Source organism: Crinia signifera, chromosome 8, assembly GCF_055691185.1.
Source record: "Crinia signifera chromosome 8, ASM5569118v1, whole genome shotgun sequence".
In the NCBI taxonomy this organism is placed as follows: Eukaryota; Metazoa; Chordata; class Amphibia; order Anura; family Myobatrachidae; genus Crinia; species Crinia signifera.
Window position 1 is genome coordinate 70,576,372 of NC_139224.1, and position 27,103 is coordinate 70,603,474.

The 27,103-nt window shown below is 39.3% G+C and overlaps 56 non-coding genes and 4 pseudogenes across 57 annotated transcripts in view; all 60 read right to left on the reverse strand.

Moving 5' to 3' along the window:
* Positions 1-27,103, reverse strand: part of LOC146027235 (protein shisa-9B pseudogene) — a 604,201-nt pseudogene that overhangs the window by 185,992 nt on the left and 391,106 nt on the right. The gene's annotated exons all lie outside the window — the stretch shown is intronic.
* Positions 75-193, reverse strand: LOC146034562 (5S ribosomal RNA). Its single transcript, XR_014459967.1, has one exon. It is a non-coding gene; the product is annotated as a 5S ribosomal RNA (ribosomal RNA).
* Positions 539-657, reverse strand: LOC146031716 (5S ribosomal RNA). The gene has a single exon (XR_014457175.1). It is a non-coding gene; the product is annotated as a 5S ribosomal RNA (ribosomal RNA).
* On the reverse strand, positions 1,003-1,121 carry LOC146034339 (5S ribosomal RNA). Its single transcript, XR_014459745.1, has one exon. It is a non-coding gene; the product is annotated as a 5S ribosomal RNA (ribosomal RNA).
* On the reverse strand, positions 1,465-1,583 carry LOC146034237 (5S ribosomal RNA). The gene has a single exon (XR_014459643.1). It is a non-coding gene; the product is annotated as a 5S ribosomal RNA (ribosomal RNA).
* LOC146034364 (5S ribosomal RNA) lies at positions 1,925-2,043 on the reverse strand. Its single transcript, XR_014459771.1, has one exon. It is a non-coding gene; the product is annotated as a 5S ribosomal RNA (ribosomal RNA).
* On the reverse strand, positions 2,390-2,508 carry LOC146033790 (5S ribosomal RNA). Its single transcript, XR_014459199.1, has one exon. It is a non-coding gene; the product is annotated as a 5S ribosomal RNA (ribosomal RNA).
* LOC146031573 (5S ribosomal RNA) lies at positions 2,853-2,971 on the reverse strand. The gene has a single exon (XR_014457037.1). It is a non-coding gene; the product is annotated as a 5S ribosomal RNA (ribosomal RNA).
* On the reverse strand, positions 3,316-3,434 carry LOC146030331 (5S ribosomal RNA). The gene has a single exon (XR_014455830.1). It is a non-coding gene; the product is annotated as a 5S ribosomal RNA (ribosomal RNA).
* On the reverse strand, positions 3,780-3,898 carry LOC146030287 (5S ribosomal RNA). The gene has a single exon (XR_014455785.1). It is a non-coding gene; the product is annotated as a 5S ribosomal RNA (ribosomal RNA).
* Positions 4,244-4,362, reverse strand: LOC146033584 (5S ribosomal RNA). Its single transcript, XR_014458992.1, has one exon. It is a non-coding gene; the product is annotated as a 5S ribosomal RNA (ribosomal RNA).
* On the reverse strand, positions 4,706-4,824 carry LOC146033640 (5S ribosomal RNA). Its single transcript, XR_014459049.1, has one exon. It is a non-coding gene; the product is annotated as a 5S ribosomal RNA (ribosomal RNA).
* Positions 5,170-5,288, reverse strand: LOC146030819 (5S ribosomal RNA). Its single transcript, XR_014456303.1, has one exon. It is a non-coding gene; the product is annotated as a 5S ribosomal RNA (ribosomal RNA).
* On the reverse strand, positions 5,633-5,751 carry LOC146030445 (5S ribosomal RNA). Its single transcript, XR_014455939.1, has one exon. It is a non-coding gene; the product is annotated as a 5S ribosomal RNA (ribosomal RNA).
* LOC146034667 (5S ribosomal RNA) lies at positions 6,097-6,215 on the reverse strand. The gene has a single exon (XR_014460071.1). It is a non-coding gene; the product is annotated as a 5S ribosomal RNA (ribosomal RNA).
* Positions 6,561-6,679, reverse strand: LOC146034563 (5S ribosomal RNA). The gene has a single exon (XR_014459968.1). It is a non-coding gene; the product is annotated as a 5S ribosomal RNA (ribosomal RNA).
* LOC146031728 (5S ribosomal RNA) lies at positions 7,025-7,143 on the reverse strand. Its single transcript, XR_014457186.1, has one exon. It is a non-coding gene; the product is annotated as a 5S ribosomal RNA (ribosomal RNA).
* Positions 7,474-7,592, reverse strand: LOC146033585 (5S ribosomal RNA). Its single transcript, XR_014458993.1, has one exon. It is a non-coding gene; the product is annotated as a 5S ribosomal RNA (ribosomal RNA).
* LOC146029834 (5S ribosomal RNA) lies at positions 7,936-8,054 on the reverse strand. Its single transcript, XR_014455399.1, has one exon. It is a non-coding gene; the product is annotated as a 5S ribosomal RNA (ribosomal RNA).
* Positions 8,399-8,517, reverse strand: LOC146030447 (5S ribosomal RNA). Its single transcript, XR_014455941.1, has one exon. It is a non-coding gene; the product is annotated as a 5S ribosomal RNA (ribosomal RNA).
* On the reverse strand, positions 8,863-8,981 carry LOC146027818 (5S ribosomal RNA; annotated as a pseudogene).
* LOC146034564 (5S ribosomal RNA) lies at positions 9,327-9,445 on the reverse strand. The gene has a single exon (XR_014459969.1). It is a non-coding gene; the product is annotated as a 5S ribosomal RNA (ribosomal RNA).
* LOC146031740 (5S ribosomal RNA) lies at positions 9,791-9,909 on the reverse strand. Its single transcript, XR_014457198.1, has one exon. It is a non-coding gene; the product is annotated as a 5S ribosomal RNA (ribosomal RNA).
* Positions 10,255-10,373, reverse strand: LOC146034340 (5S ribosomal RNA). The gene has a single exon (XR_014459747.1). It is a non-coding gene; the product is annotated as a 5S ribosomal RNA (ribosomal RNA).
* On the reverse strand, positions 10,717-10,835 carry LOC146034238 (5S ribosomal RNA). The gene has a single exon (XR_014459644.1). It is a non-coding gene; the product is annotated as a 5S ribosomal RNA (ribosomal RNA).
* Positions 11,177-11,295, reverse strand: LOC146034365 (5S ribosomal RNA). The gene has a single exon (XR_014459772.1). It is a non-coding gene; the product is annotated as a 5S ribosomal RNA (ribosomal RNA).
* On the reverse strand, positions 11,642-11,760 carry LOC146033791 (5S ribosomal RNA). The gene has a single exon (XR_014459200.1). It is a non-coding gene; the product is annotated as a 5S ribosomal RNA (ribosomal RNA).
* On the reverse strand, positions 12,105-12,223 carry LOC146031575 (5S ribosomal RNA). Its single transcript, XR_014457039.1, has one exon. It is a non-coding gene; the product is annotated as a 5S ribosomal RNA (ribosomal RNA).
* LOC146033792 (5S ribosomal RNA) lies at positions 12,568-12,686 on the reverse strand. The gene has a single exon (XR_014459201.1). It is a non-coding gene; the product is annotated as a 5S ribosomal RNA (ribosomal RNA).
* On the reverse strand, positions 13,031-13,149 carry LOC146035110 (5S ribosomal RNA). The gene has a single exon (XR_014460513.1). It is a non-coding gene; the product is annotated as a 5S ribosomal RNA (ribosomal RNA).
* On the reverse strand, positions 13,493-13,611 carry LOC146034239 (5S ribosomal RNA). The gene has a single exon (XR_014459645.1). It is a non-coding gene; the product is annotated as a 5S ribosomal RNA (ribosomal RNA).
* On the reverse strand, positions 13,953-14,071 carry LOC146034366 (5S ribosomal RNA). Its single transcript, XR_014459773.1, has one exon. It is a non-coding gene; the product is annotated as a 5S ribosomal RNA (ribosomal RNA).
* Positions 14,418-14,536, reverse strand: LOC146033794 (5S ribosomal RNA). The gene has a single exon (XR_014459202.1). It is a non-coding gene; the product is annotated as a 5S ribosomal RNA (ribosomal RNA).
* Positions 14,881-14,999, reverse strand: LOC146031576 (5S ribosomal RNA). Its single transcript, XR_014457040.1, has one exon. It is a non-coding gene; the product is annotated as a 5S ribosomal RNA (ribosomal RNA).
* Positions 15,344-15,462, reverse strand: LOC146033796 (5S ribosomal RNA). The gene has a single exon (XR_014459204.1). It is a non-coding gene; the product is annotated as a 5S ribosomal RNA (ribosomal RNA).
* LOC146031577 (5S ribosomal RNA) lies at positions 15,807-15,925 on the reverse strand. Its single transcript, XR_014457041.1, has one exon. It is a non-coding gene; the product is annotated as a 5S ribosomal RNA (ribosomal RNA).
* LOC146030332 (5S ribosomal RNA) lies at positions 16,270-16,388 on the reverse strand. The gene has a single exon (XR_014455831.1). It is a non-coding gene; the product is annotated as a 5S ribosomal RNA (ribosomal RNA).
* On the reverse strand, positions 16,734-16,852 carry LOC146027841 (5S ribosomal RNA; annotated as a pseudogene).
* LOC146033641 (5S ribosomal RNA) lies at positions 17,196-17,314 on the reverse strand. The gene has a single exon (XR_014459050.1). It is a non-coding gene; the product is annotated as a 5S ribosomal RNA (ribosomal RNA).
* Positions 17,660-17,778, reverse strand: LOC146030820 (5S ribosomal RNA). Its single transcript, XR_014456304.1, has one exon. It is a non-coding gene; the product is annotated as a 5S ribosomal RNA (ribosomal RNA).
* LOC146030448 (5S ribosomal RNA) lies at positions 18,123-18,241 on the reverse strand. Its single transcript, XR_014455942.1, has one exon. It is a non-coding gene; the product is annotated as a 5S ribosomal RNA (ribosomal RNA).
* On the reverse strand, positions 18,587-18,705 carry LOC146034668 (5S ribosomal RNA). Its single transcript, XR_014460072.1, has one exon. It is a non-coding gene; the product is annotated as a 5S ribosomal RNA (ribosomal RNA).
* On the reverse strand, positions 19,051-19,169 carry LOC146034565 (5S ribosomal RNA). The gene has a single exon (XR_014459970.1). It is a non-coding gene; the product is annotated as a 5S ribosomal RNA (ribosomal RNA).
* LOC146031752 (5S ribosomal RNA) lies at positions 19,515-19,633 on the reverse strand. Its single transcript, XR_014457210.1, has one exon. It is a non-coding gene; the product is annotated as a 5S ribosomal RNA (ribosomal RNA).
* Positions 19,964-20,082, reverse strand: LOC146033587 (5S ribosomal RNA). Its single transcript, XR_014458995.1, has one exon. It is a non-coding gene; the product is annotated as a 5S ribosomal RNA (ribosomal RNA).
* On the reverse strand, positions 20,426-20,544 carry LOC146029835 (5S ribosomal RNA). Its single transcript, XR_014455400.1, has one exon. It is a non-coding gene; the product is annotated as a 5S ribosomal RNA (ribosomal RNA).
* Positions 20,889-21,007, reverse strand: LOC146030449 (5S ribosomal RNA). Its single transcript, XR_014455943.1, has one exon. It is a non-coding gene; the product is annotated as a 5S ribosomal RNA (ribosomal RNA).
* Positions 21,353-21,471, reverse strand: LOC146027819 (5S ribosomal RNA; annotated as a pseudogene).
* On the reverse strand, positions 21,817-21,935 carry LOC146031764 (5S ribosomal RNA). Its single transcript, XR_014457221.1, has one exon. It is a non-coding gene; the product is annotated as a 5S ribosomal RNA (ribosomal RNA).
* On the reverse strand, positions 22,266-22,384 carry LOC146033485 (5S ribosomal RNA). Its single transcript, XR_014458893.1, has one exon. It is a non-coding gene; the product is annotated as a 5S ribosomal RNA (ribosomal RNA).
* LOC146033486 (5S ribosomal RNA) lies at positions 22,728-22,846 on the reverse strand. The gene has a single exon (XR_014458894.1). It is a non-coding gene; the product is annotated as a 5S ribosomal RNA (ribosomal RNA).
* LOC146034368 (5S ribosomal RNA) lies at positions 23,188-23,306 on the reverse strand. The gene has a single exon (XR_014459774.1). It is a non-coding gene; the product is annotated as a 5S ribosomal RNA (ribosomal RNA).
* LOC146033797 (5S ribosomal RNA) lies at positions 23,653-23,771 on the reverse strand. The gene has a single exon (XR_014459205.1). It is a non-coding gene; the product is annotated as a 5S ribosomal RNA (ribosomal RNA).
* LOC146031578 (5S ribosomal RNA) lies at positions 24,118-24,236 on the reverse strand. The gene has a single exon (XR_014457042.1). It is a non-coding gene; the product is annotated as a 5S ribosomal RNA (ribosomal RNA).
* LOC146030960 (5S ribosomal RNA) lies at positions 24,581-24,699 on the reverse strand. Its single transcript, XR_014456441.1, has one exon. It is a non-coding gene; the product is annotated as a 5S ribosomal RNA (ribosomal RNA).
* On the reverse strand, positions 25,045-25,163 carry LOC146030288 (5S ribosomal RNA). The gene has a single exon (XR_014455786.1). It is a non-coding gene; the product is annotated as a 5S ribosomal RNA (ribosomal RNA).
* LOC146033588 (5S ribosomal RNA) lies at positions 25,509-25,627 on the reverse strand. The gene has a single exon (XR_014458996.1). It is a non-coding gene; the product is annotated as a 5S ribosomal RNA (ribosomal RNA).
* Positions 25,971-26,089, reverse strand: LOC146032207 (5S ribosomal RNA). Its single transcript, XR_014457651.1, has one exon. It is a non-coding gene; the product is annotated as a 5S ribosomal RNA (ribosomal RNA).
* LOC146029836 (5S ribosomal RNA) lies at positions 26,435-26,553 on the reverse strand. Its single transcript, XR_014455401.1, has one exon. It is a non-coding gene; the product is annotated as a 5S ribosomal RNA (ribosomal RNA).
* Positions 26,898-27,016, reverse strand: LOC146030318 (5S ribosomal RNA). The gene has a single exon (XR_014455817.1). It is a non-coding gene; the product is annotated as a 5S ribosomal RNA (ribosomal RNA).

Consider the following 27,103-nt stretch of genomic DNA (forward strand, 5'->3'; position numbering starts at 1 on the left):
TATTGGCAATAAAAAGATAAAGTTTTCAATTTAAATAGCTAGAGAATAAAAACAATTTGCCAGTAATGGTAAAAAAACTACAGCACCTGGTGTTCCCATGTGGTCTCCCACCCAAGTACTAACCAGGCCCAACACTGCTTAGCTTCCAAGATCAGACGGGATTGGGCATATCCAATGGTGTATGGCTGTAGGTGAGATGCAGGCACTTTTTTGCCTTCTTCTACTTCTATAACAAGGTAAGTTAATAAAAAAGTTTCCTAACTGTATTGGCTTACTGAAAAAAACCATGTGTTGGTAATGTAAAAAGACCTACAGGACATAATATTAGCAGGTGGTCTCAAATTAAACTACTAAAGAGGCTCAACATTGTTTAGCTGCCAAAAGCAGTTGGAATTGGGCCTAAACAGTGTGGTAAGTTTTTAGGTGATGGCTATTGTGTCTGTTTGACCTCTCCCAAATGTCTGTATTGGCAATACAAATAAAAAGTTTCCAATTAAAATAGCAAGAGAATAAAAACAATTTGCCAGTAATGGGAAAAAACCTACAGCACCTGGTGTTCCCATGTGGTCTCCCACCCAAGTACTAACCAGGCCCAACATTGCTTAGCTTCCAAGATCAGACGAGATTGGGCGCATCCAATGTGGTATGGCTGTAGGCGAGATACCTGCACTTTTTTGCCCTCTTCTACTTCTATAACCAGGTAAGCTAATAAAAAAGGTTCCTAACTGTATTGGCTTACTGAAAAAAATCATGTGTTGGTAATGTAAAAAGACCTATAGGACATAATATTAGCAGGTGGTCTCAAATTAAACTACTAAAGAGGCTCAACACTGTTTAGCTGCCAAAAGCAGTTGGAATTGGGCCTAAACAGTGTGGTAAGTTTTTAGGTGATGGCTATTGTGTCTGTTTGACCTCTCCCAAATGTCTGTATTGGCAATAAAAATAAAAAGTTTCCAATTAAAATAGCAAGAGAATGAAAACAATTTGCCAGTAATGGGAAAAAACCTACAGCACCTGGTGTTCCCATGTGGTCTCCCACCCAAGTACTAACCAGGCCCAACACTGCTTAGCTTCCAAGATAAGACGAGATTGGGCATATCCAATGTGGTATGGCTGTAGGTGAGATACAGGCACTTTTTTGCCCTCTTCTACTTCTATAACCAGGTAAGCTAATATAAAAGTTTCCTAACTGTATTGGCTTACTGAAAAAAATCATGTGTTGGTAATGTAAAAAGACCTAAAGGACATAATATTAGCAGGTGGTCTCAAATTAAACTACTAAAGAGGCTCAACACTGTTTAGCTGCCAAAAGCAGTTGGAATTGGGCCTAAACAGTGTGGTAAGTTTTTAGGTGATGGCTATTGTGTCTGTTTGACCTCTCCCAAATGTCTGTACTGGCAATAAAAAAAAAGTTTCCAATTTAAATAGCTAGAGAATAAAAACAATTTGCCAGTAATGGGAAAAAACCTACAGCACCTGGTGTTCCCATGTGGTCTCCCACCTAAGTACTAACCAGGCCCAACACTGCTTAGCTTCCAAGATCAGACTTGATTGGGCATATCCAATGTGGTATGGCTGTAGGTGAGATACAGGCACTTTTTTGCCCTCTTCTACTTCTATAGCCAGGTAAGCTAATAAAAAAGTTTCCTAACTGTATTGGCTTACTGAAAAAAATCATGTGTTGGTAATGTTAAAAGACCTACAGGACGTAATATTAGCAGGTGGTCTCAAATTAATCTACTAAAGAGGCTCAACACTGTTTAGCTGCCAAAAGCAGTTGGAATTGGGCCGAAACAGTGTGGTAAGTTTTTAGGTGATGGCTATTGTGTCTGTTTGACCTCTCCAAATGTCTGTACTGGCAATAAAAAAAAGTTTCCACTTTAAATAGCTAGAGAATAAAAACAATTTGCCAGTAATGGGAAAAAACATACAGAACCTGGTGTTCCCATGTGGTCTCCCACCCAAGTACTAACCAGGCCCAACACTGCTTAGCTTCCAAGATCAGACGAGATTGGGCGTATCCAATGTGGTATGGCTGTAGGCGAGATACCGGCACTTTTTTGCCCTCTTCTACTTCTATAACCAGGTAAGCTAATAAAAAAGGTTCCTAACTGTATTGGCTTACTGAAAAAAAATCATGTGTTGGTAATGTAAAAAGACCTACAGGTCATGATATTAGCAGGTGGTCTCAAATTAAACTACTAAAGAGGCTCAACACTGTTTAGCTGCCAAAAGCAGTTGGAATTGGGCCTAAACAGTGTGGTAAGTTTTTAGGTGATGGCTATTGTGTCTGTTTGACCTCTCCCAAATGTCTGTATTGGCAATAAAAATAAAAAGTTTCCAATTAAAATAGCAAGAGAATAAAAACAATTTGCCAGTAATGGGAAAAAACCTACAGCACCTGGTGTTCCCATGTGGTCTCCCACCAAAGTACTAACCAGGCCCAACACTGCTTAGCTTCCAAGATAAGACGAGATTGGGCGTATCCAATGTGGTATGGCTGTAGGTGAGATACCGGCACTTTTTTGCCCTCTTCTACTTCTATAACCAGGTAAGCTAATATAAAAGTTTCCTAACTGTATTGGCTTACTGAAAAAAAATCATGTGTTGGTAATGTAAAAAGACCTAAAGGACATAATATTAGCAGGTGGTCTTAAATTAAACTACTAAAGAGGCTCAACACTGTTTAGCTGCCAAAAGCAGTTGGAATTGGGCCTAAACAGTGTGGTAAGTTTTTAGGTGATGGCTATTGTGTCTGTTTGACCTCTCCCAAATGTCTGTACTGGCATTAAAAAAAAAAATTCCAATTTAAATAGCTAGAGAATAAAAACAATTTGCCAGTAATGGGAAAAAGCCTACAGCACCTGGTGTTCCCATGTGGTCTCCCACCTAAGTACTAACCAGGCCCAACACTGCTTAGCTTCCAAGATCAGACGAGATTGGGCGTATCCAATGTGGTATGGCTGTAGGTGAGATACAGGCACTTTTTTGCCCTCTTCTACTTCTATAACCAGGTAAGCTAATAAAAAAGTTTCCTAACTGTATTGGCTTACTGAAAAAAATCATGTGTTGGTAATGTAAAAAGACCTATAGGACATAATATTAGCAGGTGGTCTCAAATTAATCTACTAAAAGGCTCAACACTGTTTTGCTGCCAAAAGCAGTTGGAATTGGGCCGAAACAGTGTTTTAAGTCTTTAGGTGATGGCTATTGTGTCTGTTTGACCTCTCCCAAATGTCTGTATTGGCAATAAAAAGATAAAGTTTTCAATTTAAATAGCTAGAGAATAAAAACAATTTGCCAGTAATGGTAAAAAACCTACAGCACCTGGTGTTCCCATGTGGTCTCCCACCCAAGTACTAACCAGGCCCAACACTGCTTAGCTTCCAAGATCAGACGGGATTGGGCATATCCAATGTGGTATGGCTGTAGGTGAGATGCAGGCACTTTTTTGCCCTCTTCTACTTCTATAACAAGGTAAGTTAATAAAAAAGTTTCCTAACTGTATTGGCATACTGAAAAAAATCATGTGTTGGTAATGTAAAAAGACCTACAGGACATAATATTAGCAGGTGGTCTCAAATTAAACTACTAAAGAGGCTCAACACTGTTTAGCTGCCAAAAGCAGTTGGAATTGGGCCTAAACAGTGTGGTAAGTCTTTAGGTGATGGCTATTGTGTGTGTTTGACCTCTCCCAAATCTCTGTATTGGCAATAAAAATAAAAAGTTTCCAATTAAAATAGCTAGAGAATAAAAACAATTTGCCAGTAATGGGAAAAAACCTACAGCACCTGGTGTTCCCATGTGGTCTCCCACCCAAGTACTAACCAGGCCCAACATTGCTTAGCTTCCAAGATCAGACGAGATTGGGCGTATCCAATGTGGTATGGCTGTAGGCGAGATACCTGCACTTTTTTGCCCTCTTCTACTTCTATAACCAGGTAAGCTAATAAAAAAGGTTCCTAACTGTATTGGCTTACTGAAAAAAATCATGTGTTGGTAATGTAAAAAGACCTACAGTTCATGATATTAGCAGGTGGTCTCAAATTAAACTACTAAAGAGGCTCAACACTGTTTAGCTGCCAAAAGCAGTTGGAATTGGGCCTAAACAGTGTGGTAAGTTTTTAGGTAATGGCTATTGTGTCTGTTTGACCTCTCCCAAATGTCTGTATTGGCAATAAAAATAAAAAGTTTCCAATTAAAATAGCAAGAGAATGAAAACAATTTGCCAGTAATGGGAAAAAACCTACAGCACCTGGAGTTCCCATGTGGTCTCCCACCCAAGTACTAACCAGGCCCAACACTGCTTAGCTTCCAAGATAAGACGAGATTGGGCGTATCCAATGTGGTATGGCTGTAGGTGAGGTACCGGCACTTTTTTGCCCTCTTCTACTTCTATAACCAGGTAAGCTAATATAAAAGTTTCCTAACTATATTGGCTTACTGAAAAAAATCATGTGTTGGTAATGTAAAAAGACCTAAAGGACATAATATTAGCAGGTGGTCTCAAATTAAACTACTAAAGAGGCTCAACACTGTTTAGCTGCCAAAAGCAGTTGGAATTGGGCCTAAACAGTGTGGTAAGTTTTTAGGTGATGGCTATTGTGTCTGTTTGACCTCTCACAAATGTCTGTACTGGCAATAAAAAAAAAGTTTCCAATTTAAATAGCTAGAGAATAAAAACAATTTGCCAGTAATGGGAAAAAACCTACAGCACCTGGTGTTCCCATGTGGTTTCCCACCCAAGTACTAACCAGGCCCAACACTGCTTAGCTTCCAAGATCAAACGGGATTGGGCATATCCAATGTGGTATGTCTGTAGGTGAGATGGAGGCACTTTTTTGCCCTCTTCTACTTCTATAACAAGGTAAGTTAATAAAAAAGTTTCCTAACTGTATTGGCTTACTGAAAAAAATCATGTGTTGGTAATGTAAAAAGACCTACAGGACATAATATTAGCAGGTGGTCTCAAATTAAACTACTAAAGAGGCTCAACATTGTTTAGCTGCCAAAAGCAGTTGAAATTGGGCCTAAACAGTGTGGTAAGTTTTTAGGTGATGGCTATTGTGTCTGTTTGACCTCTCCCAAATGTCTGTATTGGCAATAAAAATAAAAAGTTTCCAATTAAAATAGCAAGAGAATAAAAACAATTTGCCAGTAATGGGAAAAAACCTACAGCACCTGGTGTTCCCATGTGGTCTCCCACCCAAGTACTAACCAGGCCCAACACTGTTTAGCTTCCAAGATCAGACGAGATTGGGCGTATCCAATGTGGTATGGCTGTAGGTGAGATACAGGCACTTTTTTGCCCTCTTCTACTTCTATAACCAGGTAAGCTAATAAAAAAGTTTCCTAACTGTATTGGCTTACTGAAAAAAATCATGTGTTGGTAATGTAAAAAGACCTACAGGACATAATATTAGCAGGTGGTCTCAAATTAATCTACTAAAAGGCTCAACACTGTTTAGCTGCCAAAAGCAGTTGGAATTGGGCCGAAACAGTGTGGTAAGTCTTTAGGTGATGGCTATTGTGTCTGTTTGACCTCTCCCAAATGTCTGTATTGGCAATAAAAAGTTAAAGTTTTCAATTTAAATAGCTAGAGAATAAAAACAATTTGCCAGTAATGGTAAAAAACCTACAGCACCTGGTGTTCCCATGTGGTCCCCCACCCAAGTACTAACCAGGCCCAACACTGCTTAGCTTCCAAGATCAGACGGGATTGGGCATATCCAATGTGGTATGGCTGTAGGTGAGATGCAGGCACTTTTTTGCCCTCTTCTACTTCTTTAACAAGGTAAGTTAATAAAAATGTTTCCTAACTGTATTGGCTTACTGAAAAAAATCATGTGTTGGTAATGTAAAAAGACCTACAGGACATAATATTAGCAGGTGGTCTCAAATTAAACTACTAAAGAGGCTCAACACTGTTTAGCTGCCAAAAGCAGTTGGAATTGGGCCTAAACAGTGTGGTAAGTCTTTAGGTGATGGCTATTGTGTGTGTTTGACCTCTCCCAAATCTCTGTATTGGCAATAAAAAGAAAAAGTTTCCAATTTAAATAGCTAGAGAATAAAAACAATTTGCCAGTAATGGGAAAAAACCTACAGCACCTGGTGTTCCCATGTGGTCTCCAACATAAGTACTAACCAGGCCCAACACTGCTTAGCTTCCAAGATCAGACAGGATTGGGTGTATCCAATGTGGTATGGCTGTAGGTGAGATACAGGCACTTTTTTGCCCTCTTCTACTTCTATAACAAATTAAGTTAATAAAAAACTTTCCTAACTGTATTGGCTTACTGAAAAAAATCATGTGTTGGTAATGTAAAAAGACCTACAGGACATGATATTAGCAGGTGGTCTCAAATTAAACTACTAAAGAGGCTCAACACTGTTTAGCTGCCAAAAGCAGTTGGAATTGGGCCTAAACAGTGTGGTAAGTCTTTAGGTGATGGCTATTGTGTCTGTTTGACCTCTCCCAAATGTCTGTATTGGCAATAAAAAGATAAAGTTTTCAATTTAAATAGCTAGAGAATAAAAACAATTTGCCAGTAATGGTAAAAAAACTACAGCACCTGGTGTTCCCATGTGGTCTCCCACCCAAGTACTAACCAGGCCCAACACTGCTTAGCTTCCAAGATCAGACGGGATTGGGCATATCCAATGGTGTATGGCTGTAGGTGAGATGCAGGCACTTTTTTGCCTTCTTCTACTTCTATAACAAGGTAAGTTAATAAAAAAGTTTCCTAACTGTATTGGCTTACTGAAAAAAATCATGTGTTGGTAATGTAAAAAGACCTACAGGACATAATATTAGCAGGTGGTCTCAAATTAAACTACTAAAGAGGCTCAACATTGTTTAGCTGCCAAAAGCAGTTGGAATTGGGCCTAAACAGTGTGGTAAGTTTTTAGGTGATGGCTATTGTGTCTGTTTGACCTCTCCCAAATGTCTGTATTGGCAATAAAAATAAAAAGTTTCCAATTAAAATAGCAAGAGAATAAAAACAATTTGCCAGTAATGGGAAAAAACCTACAGCACCTGGTGTTCCCATGTGGTCTCCCACCCAAGTACTAACCAGGCCCAACATTGCTTAGCTTCCAAGATCAGACGAGATTGGGCGCATCCAATGTGGTATGGCTGTAGGCTTTTGCCCTCTTCTACTTCTATAACCAGGTAAGCTAATAAAAAAGGTTCCTAACTGTATTGGCTTACTGAAAAAAATCATGTGTTGGTAATGTAAAAAGACCTACAGGTCATGATATTAGCAGGTGGTCTCAAATTAAACTACTAAAGAGGCTCAACACTGTTTAGCTGCCAAAAGCAGTTGGAATTGGGCCTAAACAGTGTGGTAAGTTTTTAGGTGATGGCTATTGTGTCTGTTTGACCTCTCCCAAATGTCTGTATTGGCAATAAAAATAAAAAGTTTCCAATTAAAATAGCAAGAGAATGAAAACAATTTGCCAGTAATGGGAAAAAACCTACAGCACCTGGAGTTCCCATGTGGTCTCCCACCCAAGTACTAACCAGGCCCAACACTGCTTAGCTTCCAAGATAAGACGAGATTGGGCGTATCCAATGTGGTATGGCTGTAGGTGAGGTACCGGCACTTTTTTTCCCTCTTCTACTTCTATAACCAGGTAAGCTAATATAAAAGTTTCCTAACTATATTGGCTTACTGAAAAAAATCATGTGTTGGTAATGTAAAAAGACCTAAAGGACATAATATTAGCAGGTGGTCTCAAATTAAACTACTAAAGAGGCTCAACACTGTTTAGCTGCCAAAAGCAGTTGGAATTGGGCCTAAACAGTGTGGTAAGTTTTTAGGTGATGGCTATTGTGTCTGTTTGACCTCTCACAAATGTCTGTACTGGCAATAAAAAAAAAGTTTCCAATTTAAATAGCTAGAGAATAAAAACAATTTGCCAGTAATGGGAAAAAACCTACAGCACCTGGTGTTCCCATGTGGTCTCCCACCCAAGTACTAACCAGGCCCAACACTGCTTAGCTTCCAAGATCAGACGAGATTGGGCGTATCCAATGTGGTATGGCTGTAGGTGAGATACAGGCACTTTTTTGCCCTCTTCGACTTCTATAACCAGGTAAGCTAATAAAAAAGTTTCCTAACTGTATTGGCTTACTGAAAAAAATCATGTGTTGGTAATGTAAAAAGACCTACAGGACATAATATTAGCAGGTGGTCTCAAATTAATCTACTAAAAGGCTCAACACTGTTTAGCTGCCAAAAGCAGTTGGAATTGGGCCGAAACAGTGTGGTAAGTCTTTAGGTGATGGCTATTGTGTCTGTTTGACCTCTCCCAAATGTCTGTATTGGCAATAAAAAGTTAAAGTTTTCAATTTAAATAGCTAGAGAATAAAAACAATTTGCCAGTAATGGTAAAAAACCTACAGCACCTGGTGTTCCCATGTGGTCCCCCACCCAAGTACTAACCAGGCCCAACACTGCTTAGCTTCCAAGATCAGACGGGATTGGGCATATCCAATGTGGTATGGCTGTAGGTGAGATGCAGGCACTTTTTTGCCCTCTTCTACTTCTTTAACAAGGTAAGTTAATAAAAATGTTTCCTAACTGTATTGGCTTACTGAAAAAAATCATGTGTTGGTAATGTAAAAAGACCTACAGGACATAATATTAGCAGGTGGTCTCAAATTAAACTACTAAAGAGGCTCAACACTGTTTAGCTGCCAAAAGCAGTTGGAATTGGGCCTAAACAGTGTGGTAAGTCTTTAGGTGATGGCTATTGTGTGTGTTTGACCTCTCCCAAATCTCTGTATTGGCAATAAAAAGAAAAAGTTTCCAATTTAAATAGCTAGAGAATAAAAACAATTTGCCAGTAATGGGAAAAAACCTACAGCACCTGGTGTTCCCATGTGGTCTCCAACATATGTACTAACCAGGCCCAACACTGCTTAGCTTCCAAGATCAGACAGGATTGGGTGTATCCAATGTGGTATGGCTGTAGGTGAGATACAGGCACTTTTTTGCCCTCTTCTACTTCTATAACAAATTAAGTTAATAAAAAACTTTCCTAACTGTATTGGCTTACTGAAAAAAATCATGTGTTGGTAATGTAAAAAGACCTACAGGACATGATATAAGCAGGTGGTCTCAAATTAAACTACTAAAGAGGCTCAACACTGTTTAGCTGCCAAAAGCAGTTGGAATTGGGCCTAAACAGTGTGGTAAGTCTTTAGGTGATGGCTATTGTGTCTGTTTGACCTCTCCCAAATGTCTGTATTGGCAATAAAAAGATAAAGTTTTCAATTTAAATAGCTAGAGAATAAAAACAATTTGCCAGTAATGGTAAAAAAACTACAGCACCTGGTGTTCCCATGTGGTCTCCCACCCAAGTACTAACCAGGCCCAACACTGCTTAGCTTCCAAGATCAGACGGGATTGGGCATATCCAATGGTGTATGGCTGTAGGTGAGATGCAGGCACTTTTTTGCCTTCTTCTACTTCTATAACAAGGTAAGTTAATAAAAAAGTTTCCTAACTGTATTGGCTTACTGAAAAAAACCATGTGTTGGTAATGTAAAAAGACCTACAGGACATAATATTAGCAGGTGGTCTCAAATTAAACTACTAAAGAGGCTCAACATTGTTTAGCTGCCAAAAGCAGTTGGAATTGGGCCTAAACAGTGTGGTAAGTTTTTAGGTGATGGCTATTGTGTCTGTTTGACCTCTCCCAAATGTCTGTATTGGCAATACAAATAAAAAGTTTCCAATTAAAATAGCAAGAGAATAAAAACAATTTGCCAGTAATGGGAAAAAACCTACAGCACCTGGTGTTCCCATGTGGTCTCCCACCCAAGTACTAACCAGGCCCAACATTGCTTAGCTTCCAAGATCAGACGAGATTGGGCGCATCCAATGTGGTATGGCTGTAGGCGAGATACCTGCACTTTTTTGCCCTCTTCTACTTCTATAACCAGGTAAGCTAATAAAAAAGGTTCCTAACTGTATTGGCTTACTGAAAAAAATCATGTGTTGGTAATGTAAAAAGACCTATAGGACATAATATTAGCAGGTGGTCTCAAATTAAACTACTAAAGAGGCTCAACACTGTTTAGCTGCCAAAAGCAGTTGGAATTGGGCCTAAACAGTGTGGTAAGTTTTTAGGTGATGGCTATTGTGTCTGTTTGACCTCTCCCAAATGTCTGTATTGGCAATAAAAATAAAAAGTTTCCAATTAAAATAGCAAGAGAATGAAAACAATTTGCCAGTAATGGGAAAAAACCTACAGCACCTGGTGTTCCCATGTGGTCTCCCACCCAAGTACTAACCAGGCCCAACACTGCTTAGCTTCCAAGATAAGACGAGATTGGGCATATCCAATGTGGTATGGCTGTAGGTGAGATACTGGCACTTTTTTGCCCTCTTCTACTTCTATAACCAGGTAAGCTAATATAAAAGTTTCCTAACTGTATTGGCTTACTGAAAAAAATCATGTGTTGGTAATGTAAAAAGACCTAAAGGACATAATATTAGCAGGTGGTCTCAAATTAAACTACTAAAGAGGCTCAACACTGTTTAGCTGCCAAAAGCAGTTGGAATTGGGCCTAAACAGTGTGGTAAGTTTTTAGGTGATGGCTATTGTGTCTGTTTGACCTCTCCCAAATGTCTGTACTGGCAATAAAAAAAAAGTTTCCAATTTAAATAGCTAGAGAATAAAAACAATTTGCCAGTAATGGGAAAAAACCTACAGCACCTGGTGTTCCCATGTGGTCTCCCACCTAAGTACTAACCAGGCCCAACACTGCTTAGCTTCCAAGATCAGACTTGATTGGGCATATCCAATGTGGTATGGCTGTAGGTGAGATACAGGCACTTTTTTGCCCTCTTCTACTTCTATAGCCAGGTAAGCTAATAAAAAAGTTTCCTAACTGTATTGGCTTACTGAAAAAAATCATGTGTTGGTAATGTTAAAAGACCTACAGGACGTAATATTAGCAGGTGGTCTCAAATTAATCTACTAAAGAGGCTCAACACTGTTTAGCTGCCAAAAGCAGTTGGAATTGGGCCGAAACAGTGTGGTAAGTTTTTAGGTGATGGCTATTGTGTCTGTTTGACCTCTCCAAATGTCTGTACTGGCAATAAAAAAAAGTTTCCACTTTAAATAGCTAGAGAATAAAAACAATTTGCCAGTAATGGGAAAAAACATACAGAACCTGGTGTTCCCATGTGGTCTCCCACCCAAGTACTAACCAGGCCCAACACTGCTTAGCTTCCAAGATCAGACGAGATTGGGCGTATCCAATGTGGTATGGCTGTAGGCGAGATACCGGCACTTTTTTGCCCTCTTCTACTTCTATAACCAGGTAAGCTAATAAAAAAGGTTCCTAACTGTATTGGCTTACTGAAAAAAAATCATGTGTTGGTAATGTAAAAAGACCTACAGGTCATGATATTAGCAGGTGGTCTCAAATTAAACTACTAAAGAGGCTCAACACTGTTTAGCTGCCAAAAGCAGTTGGAATTGGGCCTAAACAGTGTGGTAAGTTTTTAGGTGATGGCTATTGTGTCTGTTTGACCTCTCCCAAATGTCTGTATTGGCAATAAAAATAAAAAGTTTCCAATTAAAATAGCAAGAGAATAAAAACAATTTGCCAGTAATGGGAAAAAACCTACAGCACCTGGTGTTCCCATGTGGTCTCCCACCAAAGTACTAACCAGGCCCAACACTGCTTAGCTTCCAAGATAAGACGAGATTGGGCGTATCCAATGTGGTATGGCTGTAGGTGAGATACCGGCACTTTTTTGCCCTCTTCTACTTCTATAACCAGGTAAGCTAATATAAAAGTTTCCTAACTGTATTGGCTTACTGAAAAAAAATCATGTGTTGGTAATGTAAAAAGACCTAAAGGACATAATATTAGCAGGTGGTCTTAAATTAAACTACTAAAGAGGCTCAACACTGTTTAGCTGCCAAAAGCAGTTGGAATTGGGCCTAAACAGTGTGGTAAGTTTTTAGGTGATGGCTATTGTGTCTGTTTGACCTCTCCCAAATGTCTGTACTGGCATTAAAAAAAAAAATTCCAATTTAAATAGCTAGAGAATAAAAACAATTTGCCAGTAATGGGAAAAAGCCTACAGCACCTGGTGTTCCCATGTGGTCTCCCACCTAAGTACTAACCAGGCCCAACACTGCTTAGCTTCCAAGATCAGACGAGATTGGGCGTATCCAATGTGGTATGGCTGTAGGTGAGATACAGGCACTTTTTTGCCCTCTTCTACTTCTATAACCAGGTAAGCTAATAAAAAAGTTTCCTAACTGTATTGGCTTACTGAAAAAAATCATGTGTTGGTAATGTAAAAAGACCTATAGGACATAATATTAGCAGGTGGTCTCAAATTAATCTACTAAAAGGCTCAACACTGTTTTGCTGCCAAAAGCAGTTGGAATTGGGCCGAAACAGTGTTTTAAGTCTTTAGGTGATGGCTATTGTGTCTGTTTGACCTCTCCCAAATGTCTGTATTGGCAATAAAAAGATAAAGTTTTCAATTTAAATAGCTAGAGAATAAAAACAATTTGCCAGTAATGGGAAAAAACCTACAGCACCTGGTGTTCCCATGTGGTCTCCCACCAAAGTACTAACCAGGCCCAACACTGCTTAGCTTCCAAGATAAGACGAGATTGGGCGTATCCAATGTGGTATGGCTGTAGGTGAGATACCGGCACTTTTTTGCCCTCTTCTACTTCTATAACCAGGTAAGCTAATATAAAAGTTTCCTAACTGTATTGGCTTACTGAAAAAAAATCATGTGTTGGTAATGTAAAAAGACCTAAAGGACATAATATTAGCAGGTGGTCTTAAATTAAACTACTAAAGAGGCTCAACACTGTTTAGCTGCCAAAAGCAGTTGGAATTGGGCCTAAACAGTGTGGTAAGTTTTTAGGTGATGGCTATTGTGTCTGTTTGACCTCTCCCAAATGTCTGTACTGGCATTAAAAAAAAAAATTCCAATTTAAATAGCTAGAGAATAAAAACAATTTGCCAGTAATGGGAAAAAGCCTACAGCACCTGGTGTTCCCATGTGGTCTCCCACCCAAGTACTAACCAGGCCCAACACTGCTTAGCTTCCAAGATAAGACGAGATTGGGCATATCCAATGTGGTATGGCTGTAGGTGAGATACTGGCACTTTTTTGCCCTCTTCTACTTCTATAACCAGGTAAGCTAATATAAAAGTTTCCTAACTGTATTGGCTTACTGAAAAAAATCATGTGTTGGTAATGTAAAAAGACCTAAAGGACATAATATTAGCAGGTGGTCTCAAATTAAACTACTAAAGAGGCTCAACACTGTTTAGCTGCCAAAAGCAGTTGGAATTGGGCCTAAACAGTGTGGTAAGTTTTTAGGTGATGGCTATTGTGTCTGTTTGACCTCTCCCAAATGTCTGTACTGGCAATAAAAAAAAAGTTTCCAATTTAAATAGCTAGAGAATAAAAACAATTTGCCAGTAATGGGAAAAAACCTACAGCACCTGGTGTTCCCATGTGGTCTCCCACCTAAGTACTAACCAGGCCCAACACTGCTTAGCTTCCAAGATCAGACTTGATTGGGCATATCCAATGTGGTATGGCTGTAGGTGAGATACAGGCACTTTTTTGCCCTCTTCTACTTCTATAGCCAGGTAAGCTAATAAAAAAGTTTCCTAACTGTATTGGCTTACTGAAAAAAATCATGTGTTGGTAATGTTAAAAGACCTACAGGACGTAATATTAGCAGGTGGTCTCAAATTAATCTACTAAAGAGGCTCAACACTGTTTAGCTGCCAAAAGCAGTTGGAATTGGGCCGAAACAGTGTGGTAAGTTTTTAGGTGATGGCTATTGTGTCTGTTTGACCTCTCCAAATGTCTGTACTGGCAATAAAAAAAAGTTTCCACTTTAAATAGCTAGAGAATAAAAACAATTTGCCAGTAATGGGAAAAAACATACAGAACCTGGTGTTCCCATGTGGTCTCCCACCCAAGTACTAACCAGGCCCAACACTGCTTAGCTTCCAAGATCAGACGAGATTGGGCGTATCCAATGTGGTATGGCTGTAGGCGAGATACCGGCACTTTTTTGCCCTCTTCTACTTCTATAACCAGGTAAGCTAATAAAAAAGGTTCCTAACTGTATTGGCTTACTGAAAAAAAATCATGTGTTGGTAATGTAAAAAGACCTACAGGTCATGATATTAGCAGGTGGTCTCAAATTAAACTACTAAAGAGGCTCAACACTGTTTAGCTGCCAAAAGCAGTTGGAATTGGGCCTAAACAGTGTGGTAAGTTTTTAGGTGATGGCTATTGTGTCTGTTTGACCTCTCCCAAATGTCTGTATTGGCAATAAAAATAAAAAGTTTCCAATTAAAATAGCAAGAGAATAAAAACAATTTGCCAGTAATGGGAAAAAACCTACAGCACCTGGTGTTCCCATGTGGTCTCCCACCAAAGTACTAACCAGGCCCAACACTGCTTAGCTTCCAAGATAAGACGAGATTGGGCGTATCCAATGTGGTATGGCTGTAGGTGAGATACCGGCACTTTTTTGCCCTCTTCTACTTCTATAACCAGGTAAGCTAATATAAAAGTTTCCTAACTGTATTGGCTTACTGAAAAAAAATCATGTGTTGGTAATGTAAAAAGACCTAAAGGACATAATATTAGCAGGTGGTCTTAAATTAAACTACTAAAGAGGCTCAACACTGTTTAGCTGCCAAAAGCAGTTGGAATTGGGCCTAAACAGTGTGGTAAGTTTTTAGGTGATGGCTATTGTGTCTGTTTGACCTCTCCCAAATGTCTGTACTGGCATTAAAAAAAAAAATTCCAATTTAAATAGCTAGAGAATAAAAACAATTTGCCAGTAATGGGAAAAAGCCTACAGCACCTGGTGTTCCCATGTGGTCTCCCACCTAAGTACTAACCAGGCCCAACACTGCTTAGCTTCCAAGATCAGACGAGATTGGGCGTATCCAATGTGGTATGGCTGTAGGTGAGATACAGGCACTTTTTTGCCCTCTTCTACTTCTATAACCAGGTAAGCTAATAAAAAAGTTTCCTAACTGTATTGGCTTACTGAAAAAAATCATGTGTTGGTAATGTAAAAAGACCTATAGGACATAATATTAGCAGGTGGTCTCAAATTAATCTACTAAAAGGCTCAACACTGTTTTGCTGCCAAAAGCAGTTGGAATTGGGCCGAAACAGTGTTTTAAGTCTTTAGGTGATGGCTATTGTGTCTGTTTGACCTCTCCCAAATGTCTGTATTGGCAATAAAAAGATAAAGTTTTCAATTTAAATAGCTAGAGAATAAAAACAATTTGCCAGTAATGGGAAAAAACCTACAGCACCTGGTGTTCCCATGTGGTCTCCCACCAAAGTACTAACCAGGCCCAACACTGCTTAGCTTCCAAGATAAGACGAGATTGGGCGTATCCAATGTGGTATGGCTGTAGGTGAGATACCGGCACTTTTTTGCCCTCTTCTACTTCTATAACCAGGTAAGCTAATATAAAAGTTTCCTAACTGTATTGGCTTACTGAAAAAAAATCATGTGTTGGTAATGTAAAAAGACCTAAAGGACATAATATTAGCAGGTGGTCTTAAATTAAACTACTAAAGAGGCTCAACACTGTTTAGCTGCCAAAAGCAGTTGGAATTGGGCCTAAACAGTGTGGTAAGTTTTTAGGTGATGGCTATTGTGTCTGTTTGACCTCTCCCAAATGTCTGTACTGGCATTAAAAAAAAAAATTCCAATTTAAATAGCTAGAGAATAAAAACAATTTGCCAGTAATGGGAAAAAGCCTACAGCACCTGGTGTTCCCATGTGGTCTCCCACCTAAGTACTAACCAGGCCCAACACTGCTTAGCTTCCAAGATCAGACGAGATTGGGCGTATCCAATGTGGTATGGCTGTAGGTGAGATACAGGCACTTTTTTGCCCTCTTCTACTTCTATAACCAGGTAAGCTAATAAAAAAGTTTCCTAACTGTATTGGCTTACTGAAAAAAATCATGTGTTGGTAATGTAAAAAGACCTATAGGACATAATATTAGCAGGTGGTCTCAAATTAATCTACTAAAAGGCTCAACACTGTTTTGCTGCCAAAAGCAGTTGGAATTGGGCCGAAACAGTGTTTTAAGTCTTTAGGTGATGGCTATTGTGTCTGTTTGACCTCTCCCAAATGTCTGTATTGGCAATAAAAAGATAAAGTTTTCAATTTAAATAGCTAGAGAATAAAAACAATTTGCCAGTAATGGTGAAAAACCTACAGCACCTGGTGTTCCCATGTGGTCTCCCACCCAAGTACTAACCAGGCCCAACACTGCTTAGCTTCCAAGATCAGACGGGATTGGGCATATCCAATGTGGTATGGCTGTAGGTGAGATGCAGGCACTTTTTTGCCCTCTTCTACTTCTATAACCAGGTAAGCTAATAAAAAAGGTTCCTAACTGTATTGGCTTACTGAAAAAAATCATGTGTTGGTAATGTAAAAAGACCTACAGTTCATGATATTAGCAGGTGGTCTCAAATTAAACTACTAAAGAGGCTCAACACTGTTTAGCTGCCAAAAGCAGTTGGAATTGGGCCTAAACAGTGTGGTAAGTTTTTAGGTAATGGATATTGTGTCTGTTTGACCTCTCCCAAATGTCTGTATTGGCAATAAAAATAAAAAGTTTCCAATTAAAATAGCAAGAGAATGAAAACAATTTGCCAGTAATGGGAAAAAACCTACAGCACCTGGAGTTCCCATGTTGTCTCCCACCCAAGTACTAACCAGGCCCAACACTGCTTAGCTTCCAAGATAAGACGAGATTGGGCGTATCCAATGTGGTATGGCTGTAGGTGAGGTACCGGCACTTTTTTGCCCTCTTCTACTTCTATAACCAGGTAAGCTAATATAAAAGTTTCCTAACTATATTGGCTTACTGAAAAAAATCATGTGTTGGTAATGTAAAAAGACCTAAAGGACATAATATTAGCAGGTGGTCTCAAATTAAACTACTAAAGAGGCTCAACACTGTTTAGCTGCCAAAAGCAGTTGGAATTGGGCCTAAACAGTGTGGTAAGTTTTTAGGTGATGGCTATTGTGTCTGTTTGACCTCTCACAAATGTCTGTACTGGCAATAAAAAAAAAGTTTCCAATTTAAATAGCTAGAGAATAAAAACAATTTGCCAGTAATGGGAAAAAACCTACAGCACCTGGTGTTCCCATGTGGTTTCCCACCCAAGTACTAACCAGGCCCAACACTGCTTAGCTTCCAAGATCAAACGGGATTGGGCATATCCAATGTGGTATGTCTGTAGGTGAGATGGAGGCACTTTTTTGCCCTCTTCTACTTCTATAACAAGGTAAGTTAATAAAAAAGTTTCCTAACTGTATTGGCTTACTGAAAAAAATCATGTGTTGGTAATGTAAAAAGACCTACAGGACATAATATTAGCAGGTGGTCTCAAATTAAACTACTAAAGAGGCTCAACATTGTTTAGCTGCCAAAAGCAGTTGAAATTGGGCCTAAACAGTGTGGTAAGTTTTTAGGTGATGGCTATTGTGTCTGTTTGACCTCTCCCAAATGTCTGTATTGGCAATAAAAATAAAAAGTTTCCAATTAAAATAGCAAGAGAATAAAAACAATTTGCCAGTAATGGGAAAAAACCTACAGCACCTGGTGTTCCCATGTGGTCTCCCACCCAAGTACTAACCAGGCCCAACACTGTTTAGCTTCCAAGATCAGACGAGATTGGGCGTATCCAATGTGGTATGGCTGTAGGTGAGATACAGGCACTTTTTTGCCCTCTTCTACTTCTATAACCAGGTAAGCTAATAAAAAAGTTTCCTAACTGTATTGGCTTACTGAAAAAAATCATGTGTTGGTAATGTAAAAAGACCTACAGGACATAATATTAGCAGGTGGTCTCAAATTAATCTACTAAAAGGCTCAACACTGTTTAGCTGCCAAAAGCAGTTGGAATTGGGCCGAAACAGTGTGGTAAGTCTTTAGGTGATGGCTATTGTGTCTGTTTGACCTCTCCCAAATGTCTGTATTGGCAATAAAAAGTTAAAGTTTTCAATTTAAATAGCTAGAGAATAAAAACAATTTGCCAGTAATGGTAAAAAACCTACAGCACCTGGTGTTCCCATGTGGTCCCCCACCCAAGTACTAACCAGGCCCAACACTGCTTAGCTTCCAAGATCAGACGGGATTGGGCATATCCAATGTGGTATGGCTGTAGGTGAGATGCAGGCACTTTTTTGCCCTCTTCTACTTCTTTAACAAGGTAAGTTAATAAAAATGTTTCCTAACTGTATTGGCTTACTGAAAAAAATCATGTGTTGGTAATGTAAAAAGACCTACAGGACATAATATTAGCAGGTGGTCTCAAATTAAACTACTAAAGAGGCTCAACACTGTTTAGCTGCCAAAAGCAGTTGGAATTGGGCCTAAACAGTGTGGTAAGTCTTTAGGTGATGGCTATTGTGTGTGTTTGACCTCTCCCAAATCTCTGTATTGGCAATAAAAAGAAAAAGTTTCCAATTTAAATAGCTAGAGAATAAAAACAATTTGCCAGTAATGGGAAAAAACCTACAGCACCTGGTGTTCCCATGTGGTCTCCAACATAAGTACTAACCAGGCCCAACACTGCTTAGCTTCCAAGATCAGACAGGATTGGGTGTATCCAATGTGGTATGGCTGTAGGTGAGATACAGGCACTTTTTTGCCCTCTTCTACTTCTATAACAAATTAAGTTAATAAAAAACTTTCCTAACTGTATTGGCTTACTGAAAAAAATCATGTGTTGGTAATGTAAAAAGACCTACAGGACATGATATTAGCAGGTGGTCTCAAATTAAACTACTAAAGAGGCTCAACACTGTTTAGCTGCCAAAAGCAGTTGGAATTGGGCCTAAACAGTGTGGTAAGTCTTTAGGTGATGGCTATTGTGTCTGTTTGACCTCTCCCAAATGTCTGTATTGGCAATAAAAAGATAAAGTTTTCAATTTAAATAGCTAGAGAATAAAAACAATTTGCCAGTAATGGTAAAAAAACTACAGCACCTGGTGTTCCCATGTGGTCTCCCACCCAAGTACTAACCAGGCCCAACACTGCTTAGCTTCCAAGATCAGACGGGATTGGGCATATCCAATGGTGTATGGCTGTAGGTGAGATGCAGGCACTTTTTTGCCTTCTTCTACTTCTATAACAAGGTAAGTTAATAAAAAAGTTTCCTAACTGTATTGGCTTACTGAAAAAAATCATGTGTTGGTAATGTAAAAAGACCTACAGGACATAATATTAGCAGGTGGTCTCAAATTAAACTACTAAAGAGGCTCAACATTGTTTAGCTGCCAAAAGCAGTTGGAATTGGGCCTAAACAGTGTGGTAAGTTTTTAGGTGATGGCTATTGTGTCTGTTTGACCTCTCCCAAATGTCTGTATTGGCAATAAAAATAAAAAGTTTCCAATTAAAATAGCAAGAGAATAAAAACAATTTGCCAGTAATGGGAAAAAACCTACAGCACCTGGTGTTCCCATGTGGTCTCCCACCCAAGTACTAACCAGGCCCAACATTGCTTAGCTTCCAAGATCAGACGAGATTGGGCGCATCCAATGTGGTATGGCTGTAGGCTTTTGCCCTCTTCTACTTCTATAACCAGGTAAGCTAATAAAAAAGGTTCCTAACTGTATTGGCTTACTGAAAAAAATCATGTGTTGGTAATGTAAAAAGACCTACAGGTCATGATATTAGCAGGTGGTCTCAAATTAAACTACTAAAGAGGCTCAACACTGTTTAGCTGCCAAAAGCAGTTGGAATTGGGCCTAAACAGTGTGGTAAGTTTTTAGGTGATGGCTATTGTGTCTGTTTGACCTCTCCCAAATGTCTGTATTGGCAATAAAAATAAAAAGTTTCCAATTAAAATAGCAAGAGAATGAAAACAATTTGCCAGTAATGGGAAAAAACCTACAGCACCTGGAGTTCCCATGTGGTCTCCCACCCAAGTACTAACCAGGCCCAACACTGCTTAGCTTCCAAGATAAGACGAGATTGGGCGTATCCAATGTGGTATGGCTGTAGGTGAGGTACCGGCACTTTTTTTCCCTCTTCTACTTCTATAACCAGGTAAGCTAATATAAAAGTTTCCTAACTATATTGGCTTACTGAAAAAAATCATGTGTTGGTAATGTAAAAAGACCTAAAGGACATAATATTAGCAGGTGGTCTCAAATTAAACTACTAAAGAGGCTCAACACTGTTTAGCTGCCAAAAGCAGTTGGAATTGGGCCTAAACAGTGTGGTAAGTTTTTAGGTGATGGCTATTGTGTCTGTTTGACCTCTCACAAATGTCTGTACTGGCAATAAAAAAAAAGTTTCCAATTTAAATAGCTAGAGAATAAAAACAATTTGCCAGTAATGGGAAAAAACCTACAGCACCTGGTGTTCCCATGTGGTCTCCCACCCAAGTACTAACCAGGCCCAACACTGCTTAGCTTCCAAGATCAGACGAGATTGGGCGTATCCAATGTGGTATGGCTGTAGGTGAGATACAGGCACTTTTTTGCCCTCTTCTACTTCTATAACCAGGTAAGCTAATAAAAAAGTTTCCTAACTGTATTGGCTTACTGAAAAAAATCATGTGTTGGTAATGTAAAAAGACCTACAGGACATAATATTAGCAGGTGGTCTCAAATTAATCTACTAAAAGGCTCAACACTGTTTAGCTGCCAAAAGCAGTTGGAATTGGGCCGAAACAGTGTGGTAAGTCTTTAGGTGATGGCTATTGTGTCTGTTTGACCTCTCCCAAATGTCTGTATTGGCAATAAAAAGTTAAAGTTTTCAATTTAAATAGCTAGAGAATAAAAACAATTTGCCAGTAATGGTAAAAAACCTACAGCACCTGGTGTTCCCATGTGGTCCCCCACCCAAGTACTAACCAGGCCCAACACTGCTTAGCTTCCAAGATCAGACGGGATTGGGCATATCCAATGTGGTATGGCTGTAGGTGAGATGCAGGCACTTTTTTGCCCTCTTCTACTTCTTTAACAAGGTAAGTTAATAAAAATGTTTCCTAACTGTATTGGCTTACTGAAAAAAATCATGTGTTGGTAATGTAAAAAGACCTACAGGACATAATATTAGCAGGTGGTCTCAAATTAAACTACTAAAGAGGCTCAACACTGTTTAGCTGCCAAAAGCAGTTGGAATTGGGCCTAAACAGTGTGGTAAGTCTTTAGGTGATGGCTATTGTGTGTGTTTGACCTCTCCCAAATCTCTGTATTGGCAATAAAAAGAAAAAGTTTCCAATTTAAATAGCTAGAGAATAAAAACAATTTGCCAGTAATGGGAAAAAACCTACAGCACCTGGTGTTCCCATGTGGTCTCCAACATATGTACTAACCAGGCCCAACACTGCTTAGCTTCCAAGATCAGACAGGATTGGGTGTATCCAATGTGGTATGGCTGTAGGTGAGATACAGGCACTTTTTTGCCCTCTTCTACTTCTATAACAAATTAAGTTAATAAAAAACTTTCCTAACTGTATTGGCTTACTGAAAAAAATCATGTGTTGGTAATGTAAAAAGACCTACAGGACATGATATAAGCAGGTGGTCTCAAATTAAACTACTAAAGAGGCTCAACACTGTTTAGCTGCCAAAAGCAGTTGGAATTGGGCCTAAACAGTGTGGTAAGTCTTTAGGTGATGGCTATTGTGTCTGTTTGACCTCTCCCAAATGTCTGTATTGGCAATAAAAATAAAAAGTTTCCAATTAAAATAGCAAGAGAATAAAAACAATTTGCCAGTAATGGGAAAAAACCTACAGCACCTGGTGTTCCCATGTGGTCTCCCACCCAAGTACTAACCAGGCCCAACATTGCTTAGCTTCCAAGATCAGACGAGATTGGGCGCATCCAATGTGGTATGGCTGTAGGCTTTTGCCCTCTTCTACTTCTATAACCAGGTAAGCTAATAAAAAAGGTTCCTAACTGTATTGGCTTACTGAAAAAAATCATGTGTTGGTAATGTAAAAAGACCTACAGGTCATGATATTAGCAGGTGGTCTCAAATTAAACTACTAAAGAGGCTCAACACTGTTTAGCTGCCAAAAGCAGTTGGAATTGGGCCTAAACAGTGTGGTAAGTTTTTAGGTGATGGCTATTGTGTCTGTTTGACCTCTCCCAAATGTCTGTATTGGCAATAAAAATAAAAAGTTTCCAATTAAAATAGCAAGAGAATGAAAACAATTTGCCAGTAATGGGAAAAAACCTACAGCACCTGGTGTTCCCATGTGGTCTCCCACCCAAGTACTAACCAGGCCCAACACTGCTTAGCTTCCAAGATAAGACGAGATTGGGCGTATCCAATGTGGTATGGCTGTAGGTGAGATACTGGCACTTTTTTGCCCTCTTCTACTTCTATAACCAGGTAAGCTAATATAAAAGTTTCCTAACTGTATTGGCTTACTGAAAAAAATCATGTGTTGGTAATGTAAAAAGACCTAAAGGACATAATATTAGCAGGTGGTCTCAAATTAAACTACTAAAGAGGCTCAACACTGTTTAGCTGCCAAAAGCAGTTGGAATTGGGCCTAAACAGTGTGGTAAGTTTTTAGGTGATGGCTATTGTGTCTGTTTGACCTCTCCCAAATGTCTGTACTGGCAATAAAAAAAAAGTTTCCAATTAAAATAGCAAGAGAATGAAAACAATTTGCCAGTAATGGGAAAAAACCTACAGCACCTGGTGTTCCCATGTGGTCTCCCACCCAAGTACTAACCAGGCCCAACACTGCTTAGCTTCCAAGATAAGACGAGATTGGGCGTATCCAATGTGGTATGGCTGTAGGTGAGATACAGGCACTTTTTTGCCCTCTTCTACTTCTATAGCCAGGTAAGCTAATAAAAAAGTTTCCTAACTGTATTGGCTTACTGAAAAAAATCATGTGTTGGTAATGTTAAAAGACCTACAGGACGTAATATTAGCAGGTGGTCTCAAATTAATCTACTAAAGAGGCTCAACACTGTTTAGCTGCCAAAAGCAGTTGGAATTGGGCCGAAACAGTGTGGTAAGTTTTTAGGTGATGGCTATTGTGTCTGTTTGACCTCTCCAAATGTCTGTACTGGCAATAAAAAAAAGTTTCCACTTTAAATAGCTAGAGAATAAAAACAATTTGCCAGTAATGGGAAAAAACATACAGAACCTGGTGTTCCCATGTGGTCTCCCACCCAAGTACTAACCAGGCCCAACACTGCTTAGCTTCCAAGATCAGACGAGATTGGGCGTATCCAATGTGGTATGGCTGTAGGCGAGATACCGGCACTTTTTTGCCCTCTTCTACTTCTATAACCAGGTAAGCTAATAAAAAAGGTTCCTAACTGTATTGGCTTACTGAAAAAAAATCATGTGTTGGTAATGTAAAAAGAACTACAGGTCATGATATTAGCAGGTGGTCTCAAATTAAACTACTAAAGAGGCTCAACACTGTTTAGCTGCCAAAAGCAGTTGGAATTGGGCCTAAACAGTGTGGTAAGTTTTTAGGTGATGGCTATTGTGTCTGTTTGACCTCTCCCAAATGTCTGTATTGGCAATAAAAATAAAAAGTTTCCAATTAAAATAGCAAGAGAATAAAAACAATTTGCCAGTAATGGGAAAAAACCTACAGCACCTGGTGTTCCCATGTGGTCTCCCACCAAAGTACTAACCAGGCCCAACACTGCTTAGCTTCCAAGATAAGACGAGATTGGGCGTATCCAATGTGGTATGGCTGTAGGTGAGATACCGGCACTTTTTTTCCCACTTCTACTTCTATAACCAGGTAAGCTAATATAAAAGTTTCCTAACTGTATTGGCTTACTGAAAAAAAATCATGTGTTGGTAATGTAAAAAGACCTAAAGGACATAATATTAGCAGGTGGTCTTAAATTAAACTACTAAAGAGGCTCAACACTGTTTAGCTGCCAAAAGCAGTTGGAATTGGGCCTAAACAGTGTGGTAAGTTTTTAGGTGATGGCTATTGTGTCTGTTTGACCTCTCCCAAATGTCTGTACTGGCATTAAAAAAAAAAAAATTCCAATTTAAATAGCTAGAGAATAAAAACAATTTGCCAGTAATGGGAAAAAGCCTACAGCACCTGGTGTTCCCATGTGGTCTCCCACCTAAGTACTAACCAGGCCCAACACTGCTTAGCTTCCAAGATCAGACGAGATTGGGCGTATCCAATGTGGTATGGCTGTAGGTGAGATACAGGCACTTTTTTGCCCTCTTCTACTTCTATAACCAGGTAAGCTAATAAAAAAGTTTCCTAACTGTATTGGCTTACTGAAAAAAATCATGTGTTGGTAATGTAAAAAGACCTATAGGACATAATATTAGCAGGTGGTCTCAAATTAATCTACTAAAAGGCTCAACACTGTTTTGCTGCCAAAAGCAGTTGGAATTGGGCCGAAACAGTGTTTTAAGTCTTTAGGTGATGGCTATTGTGTCTGTTTGACCTCTCCCAAATGTCTGTATTGGCAATAAAAAGATAAAGTTTTCAATTTAAATAGCTAGAGAATAAAAACAATTTGCCAGTAATGGTAAAAAACCTACAGCACCTGGTGTTCCCATGTGGTCTCCCACTCAAGTACTAACCAGGCCCAACACTGCTTAGCTTCCAAGATCAGACGGGATTGGGCATATCCAATGTGGTATGGCTGTAGGTGAGATGCAGGCACTTTTTTGCCCTCTTCTACTTCTATAACAAGGTAAGTTAATAAAAAAGTTTCCTAACTGTATTGGCATACTGAAAAAAATAATGTGTTGGTAATGTAAAAAGACCTACAGGACATAATATTAGCAGGTGGTCTCAAATTAAACTACTAAAGAGGCTCAACACTGTTTAGCTGCCAAAAGCAGTTGGAATTGGGCCTAAACAGTGTGGTAAGTCTTTAGGTGATGGCTATTGTGTGTGTTTGACCTCTCCCAAATCTCTGTATTGGCAATAAAAATAAAAAGTTTCCAATTAAAATAGCTAGAGAATAAAAACAATTTGCCAGTAATGGGAAAAAACCTACAGCACCTGGTGTTCCCATGTGGTCTCCCACCCAAGTACTAACCAGGCCCAACATTGCTTAGCTTCCAAGATCAGACGAGATTGGGCGTATCCAATGTGGTATGGCTGTAGGCAAGATACCTGCACTTTTTTGCCCTCTTCTACTTCTATAACCAGGTAAGCTAATAAAAAAGGTTCCTAACTGTATTGGCTTACTGAAAAAAATCATGTGTTGGTAATGTAAAAAGACCTACAGGTCATGATATTAGCAGGTGGTCTCAAATTAAACTACTAAAGAGGCTCAACACTGTTTAGCTGCCAAAAGCAGTTGGAATTGGGCCTAAACAGTGTGGTAAGTTTTTAGGTGATGGCTATTGTGTCTGTTTGACCTCTCCCAAATGTCTGTATTGGCAATACAAATAAAAAGTTTCCAATTAAAATAGCAAGAGAATGAAAACAATTTGCCAGTAATGGGAAAAAACCTACAGCACCTGGAGTTCCCATGTGGTCTCCCACCCAAGTACTAACCAGGCCCAACACTGCTTAGCTTCCAAGATAAGACGAGATTGGGCGTATCCAATGTGGTATGGCTGTAGGTGAGGTACCGGCACTTTTTTGCCCTCTTCTACTTCTATAACCAGGTAAGCTAATATAAAAGTTTCCTAACTATGTTGGCTTACTGAAAAAAATCATGTGTTGGTAATGTAAAAAGACCTAAAGGACATAATATTAGCAGGTGGTCTCAAATTAAACTACTAAAGAGGCTCAACACTGTTTAGCTGCCAAAAGCAGTTGGAATTGGGCCTAAACAGTGTGGTAAGTTTTTAGGTGATGGCTATTGTGTCTGTTTGACCTCTCACAAATGTCTGTACTGGCAATAAAAAAAAAGTTTCCAATTTAAATAGCTAGAGAATAAAAACAATTTGCCAGTAATGGGAAAAAACCTACAGCACCTGGTGTTCCCATGTGGTCTCCCACCCAAGTACTAACCAGGCCCAACACTGCTTAGCTTCCAAGATCAGACGGGATTGGGCATATCCAATGTGGTATGTCTGTAGGTGAGATGGAGGCACTTTTTTGCCCTCTTCTACTTCTATAACAAGGTAAGTTAATAAAAAAGTTTCCTAACTGTATTGGCTTACTGAAAAAAATCATGTGTTGGTAATGTAAAAAGACCTACAGGACATAATATTAGCAGGTGGTCTCAAATTAAACTACTAAAGAGGCTCAACATTGTTTAGCTGCCAAAAGCAGTTGAAATTGGGCCTAAACAGTGTGGTAAGTTTTTAGGTGATGGCTATTGTGTCTGTTTGACCTCTCCCAAATGTCTGTATTGGCAATAAAAATAAAAAGTTTCCAATTAAAATAGCAATAGAATAAAAACAATTTGCCAGTAATGGGAAAAAACCTACAGCACCTGGTGTTCCCATGTGGTCTCCCACCCAAGTACTAACCAGGCCCAACACTGCTTAGCTTCCAAGATCAGACGAGATTGGGCGTATCCAATGTGGTATGGCTGTAGGTGAGATACAGGCACTTTTTTGCCCTCTTCTACTTCTATAACCAGGTAAGCTAATAAAAAAGTTTCCTAACTGTATTGGCTTACTGAAAAAAATCATGTGTTGGTAATGTAAAAAGACCTACAGGACATAATATTAGCAGGTGGTCTCAAATTAATCTACTAAAAGGCTCAACACTGTTTAGCTGCCAAAAGCAGTTGGAATTGGGCCGAAACAGTGTGGTAAGTCTTTAGGTGATGGCTATTGTGTCTGTTTGACCTCTCCCAAATGTCTGTATTGGCAATAAAAAGTTAAAGTTTTCAATTTAAATAGCTAGAGAATAAAAACAATTTGCCAGTAATGGTAAAAAACCTACAGCACCTGGTGTTCCCATGTGGTCCCCCACCCAAGTACTAACCAGGCCCAACACTGCTTAGCTTCCAAGATCAGACGGGATTGGGCGTATCCAATGTGGTATGGCTGTAGGCGAGATACAGGCACTTTTTTGCCCTCTTCTACTTCTATAACCAGGTAAGCTAATAAAAAAGGTTCCTAACTGTATTGGCTTACTGAAA